We start from the raw sequence: 5,011 nt of genomic DNA on the forward strand, positions 1-5,011 counted from the left end.
AGTTTGAAAGTTATCTCTTCTTTGTATTCTTTAATGGGTTGTCCTTGAAATTTTAATCTCTCTGTTTGACTTAACAAAGTCTAAAGATAATCAATATTCTTATCTTTTTTTCTGAATAATGCAAAGACTGCAGAAAGCTTTCACTTTGACCTCTCCTTTCTCACTTTCCACACTACTTTGGTCTAATAATTTCTTTGTTGTTTCCAACAGCTCCTGTTAAGCAGTCCCTTCATCGATAACATTTATTGAGGCTCCTTGCCATGTGGCAAGAGGTATTCTGAGCACTGGAAATACAACAGTGAATAAGGGAGACAAAACTACTCATAAAAATGTTTAAATTTTTTTTTTAATATATTTACTTACTTATTTGACTGCACCAGGTCTTAGTTGCAGCATGTGGGATCTAGTTCCCTGTCCAGGAATCGAACCTGGGCCTCCTGCATTGAGAACACAGAGTGTTAGCCACTGAACCACCAGGGAAGTCCCATAAAAATGTTTTATGTTTTGCCATACACAATGCAATATTGTAAAGTAAAAAAAAAAAAAAAAAAAGTTTTATGTTAGGTTGAACTATATGAAATTTCTAATATTTTGCCAATTTTTAGTTATAAAAGCTCATCTTAAGTTGGTTAAATATATGTATATTTAAATATATATATATTTATATAAATACATGTAAAATCACTAATGCTTTTAAATTTACCTAAACAGTTATTAATTTCATTGTTTATTGCTTCCATGTTACCTGTATCCCACTTCTCTCTGGGTCTGTTTCCATTTCAGATCCTGAGTAGTTCTTTTTAAAAACATCTTTATTTGTTTATGGCTATTCTGGGTCTTCATTGCTGCAGGAGCTTTTCTCTAGTTGCGGTGCACTGGTTTCTCATTGCGGTGGCTTCTCTTTCTGTGGAGCACAGACTTTAGGGCAAGTAGGCTTCAGCATTGCAGCGCGTGGGCTCAGAAGTTGTAGCTCTTGGGCTCTAGAGCACAGGCTCAGTAGTTGCGGCATATGGCTTAGTTGCTCTGCAGCACGTGGGATCTTGCCAGATCAGGGATCAGACCCATGTCTCCTGAATTGGCAGGCAGATTCTTTCCACTGAGCAGCCAGGGAAGTCCCTGAGTAGTTCTTTGAATGAAGATCTGTAAGTGATAAAAGTCCTTCTCGGAAATTAACCTGTTACCCTTGAATAACAGTTTACTTGAGTATGATTCTTAGTTGGCCATTCATTTACCTCAGTCCTTTGAAAATATATTGCTGAGAGTCTAATAATTTTCATTTGTAGATAATTAGTCTTTTCTCTTTGGCTGGTTTTAAGATATTTTGTCTTTGATGTTCTGCAGATTCACTATAATGTGTCTTGATCTGTATTTGTCTTAATTTAATTTTAATCTTACTCAAGGCTTGGGATGTTCCTTATATGTGATGATTCAGCTCACAACTTTCTTCAGTTTTCAAAATTTCTCAGTCATCATCTTCTGAATATTGTCTGTTCTGAAGTGTCTCTGTTATCTCTGCAGAAATCCTAGTAGGAATATATTGGGCCTTCAAACTCTGTTCTTTATGCCTCTTAATATTTATTTGTTTTTATTTTATTTATTTTTGGCTGCTCTGGGTCTTGGTTGCTGCGCTCAGGCTTGCTCCAGGTGCAGAGAGTAGGGACCACTCTCTCGTGGTGGTGTCTGGGCTTCTCAATGTAGTGGCTTCTCTTGCTATGAAGCATGGGCTCTGGGGTATGCAGGCTTCAGTTGTTGTGATTCATGGGCTCCAGGGCACAGGCTCAGTACTTGTGGCATACGGACTTAGTTGCCCCACGGCATGTGGGATCTCTCCAGACCAGGGATAGAACCCGTATCCCCTGCATTGAAAAGTGGATTCTTATCCACTGTACCACCAAGGAAGTCCAAGAACAAGGTACCTTTTCATCTTTATAAATATACATTAAATTTTTTTTTCTCTACATCCAGGTTACGTTGTCAATTATTGAACTGGAGAAAAAAAAAAAAAAAAACCAGATGGCTAACTCTCTTCCAAAAGTGTAGCTGTCTGTGAAACCCAGCTAGCCCTGGTGGCTCAGACAGTAGAGAATCTGCCTGCAATATGGGAGGCCTGGGTTCAGTCCCTGGGTTGGGAGGATCCCCTGGAGAAGGGAATAGGAACCCACTCCAGTATCTTGCCTGGAGAATTCCATGGACCGAGGAGCCTGGCAGGGTGCAGTTTATGGGGTCGCAAAGGGTCAGACACAACTAAGTGACTAAGCGCACACTCTATGCAACAGGAAAACAGTGAAGACAAGGAAGCTTAAACAAGTTTTGTGGAAATAATCTGGTTCAAGACACTTCATAGAGTTATCTGACTCTCCTTGTTGTATTATCAAAATATCTGGTTGTCCCACTATTTGATGATGTTAAATTTGATCACTTGTTTAAGATAACCCACCAGATTTTTCCACTACAAAAGTAAAGTTTAGTGATTGATAGGAAATCTGTGGGGAAGGCATGTATGCAACCCTTTCCTCAATAATGTTTCATCTAATGGTTTTAGCATTTATTGATGAACCTTGCTTGAATCAAATATTCCCTGAGGGTTGCAAAATAGCAATTTAGAATACAGCATTCTATTCACATGTATTAGCTGTTTTCTTCTATAAGGAAGAGCTTTTAGGGTATTGGGTTTTGAATCCAAAGACCTGAACAAAAACTTTTAACCTGAATCTAATGATGAGGAAATTAGTTAAATTCATATCATCTTCTCTGGACTCTTCAAAAGAAGTCAGTGTCTGGGCTGGTGAATAATATTCTTAAGGGACATAAAAACCTGAGGAAGTGTGTTAGATCCTGAATTTTAAAAAAAGACAGAGAGAAAACAGCTAGAAAAGCCATTTTGAGAGAACTGGGAAAACTTGAATATATTGTGTACATGAGATGATATTGAAGAATTATGTTACCCTTCGTAGGTGTGATAGTGGTATTCTGTTTATGTCCAGTGTCCTTATTCTTAGGAGATGTATGTTGAAGTATTTAGGGGAAGTGTCACTCCGTATACAATTATTTAAAATGGTTCATAGGGACTTCCCTGGTGGTCCAGTGGTTAAGATTTTACGTTTCAATGCAGGGGATGTTGGTTCAATCCCTGGTCAGGGAGCTAAAATCCCACATGCCTTGCAGGCAAAAAAATCAAAACATAAAACAGAAGCAATATTGTATCAAATTCAATAAAGACTTTAAAAGTGGTTTATATACTTTAAAAAACCTTAAAAATATTGAAATGGGAGACAGCGGGAGCTTTTCCACCATGGCCACTAGGCCGATCTCTGTCCAAGTGGAACCAGGATGCCGCATGGGGGCCCTTGATGGGAAGGTTAGTAAACCGCTGCTGTGGGAATGAACTCTCCAGGCAAGGCCTGTAGTCAACATCCACATGCCAAAGGATAGAGTCACTGGTCAGCACCAAGGCTGTGGTTTTGTGGAATTCTTATGTGAGGAAGATGCTGACTCAGCCATAAACATCATGAACATGATCAAACTCTATGGAAAGCCAATACAGGTGGGCTCACAGCAAAAACCTGGATGTGGGGACCAACATTTTCATTGGGAACCTGGACCCAGTTGCTTTATGATACTTTAAGTGCCTATGGGTTCATCTTGCAAAGTCCCAAGATTTTGTGGGACCCTGACATAGGCAACTCCAAAGCTTATGCCTTTATTAGTTCAGTTTCATCTGATGCTTTGGATGCAGCGATTGAGCCATGAATGGGCAGTACCTCTATAACCTCCCCATCACTGTGGGAGGACACAGAAGGACTCCAGGGGCGAGTGCCATGGCTCAGCAGCTGAACGACTTGGGGCAGCACAGAACCACTCTCCCAGGCTGACCACCCTCATCAGCTGTTTGCCAATGCACCCCCTCCACCCTCTGCACCCAATCCTGTGGTATCATCTTTGGGGTCTGGGCTTCCTCCTCCATGCATGCCTCCTTCTGGCTCCATCCCACCCCCAGTACCGCCTCCTGGGGCCCTTCCACTTAGGATACCCCCAGCCATGCCCCCACCACCTATGCCTCCTGGGGCTGGAGGACATGGCCCCCCATCACCGGGAACCCCAGGGGCTGGACATCCTGGACACGGACACTCACATCCTCACCCATGGGTGGGAAGCTCCATCTAGAGATGTCTCAGATGCAGCTGGCCCACCATAGCCCTCATGGCTTGGGACAGCCCCATGCTGGGCCCCCTGTCTCTGGGGGGCAGCCATCACCCCAACCACCACCTGGGATGCCTCACCCTGGACATTTTCCCATGAGCATGCCCACCCCTGCCAAGGGCCTCTGTTTGGCTCTACCATGGGTCTCCCAGGTCCTGTGCCTCCTCATGGTATGCATGGACCTCCTCTATTGATGCCCCCTCATGGATGGATACACTCGCCCTCCCTGACCTTCACCCTATGGCCACCAGTGGGGGCTGTTCCCTCCACCCAGACCCACTTCCTGCCCTTGAGTTCCCCCTCGAGGCCCACTTCGAGGCCTTCTCCCTCTATATGTCTGTTTACTTCCCTGGACCAATCAGAGTTGCTATAGCACTGAGGGGCTAAGGCACTAATTCCTTGCAGGCCTTTCTTTTGTAAGTGTAACTTTTTTCACAAGAGGTTTTATTATTTTTTTTTTTTTTCTATGTTGGCCCTACGTGTTTTGCAAATACACAGAGAAAATAAAAGAAAATAAAATGGTTTCACACACATATGTGTATACCTAACATGTACACATATACAAATACCTCCAACCGACCCAAACATATTAAAACTAAAACTATAAAATATCATCAAACAGGAAGGCATGGGTGTGTGTCTTGCATCTACCTACTGTATTATTCTAGGTTTGGCCAGAAAAACAGAAGCCACTCAGGTTTTCAAGTGTGAAAGACTATATTGTAGAAAATTAAAGGTTGATAAAACTGTTGGAAGGGCTGAAGGAGTGATCCTCTCTATTAGTTCTAGAAGGAGTGATTCTCAAAAACTC

At 42.3% G+C, this 5,011-nt stretch overlaps 1 pseudogene; it reads left to right on the forward strand.

The window, feature by feature from the left end:
* Window positions 3,293-4,595, forward strand: LOC102179579 (annotated as a pseudogene).

The sequence above is a fragment of the Capra hircus genome, chromosome 15 (assembly GCF_001704415.2).
Source record: "Capra hircus breed San Clemente chromosome 15, ASM170441v1, whole genome shotgun sequence".
In the NCBI taxonomy this organism is placed as follows: Eukaryota; Metazoa; Chordata; class Mammalia; order Artiodactyla; family Bovidae; genus Capra; species Capra hircus.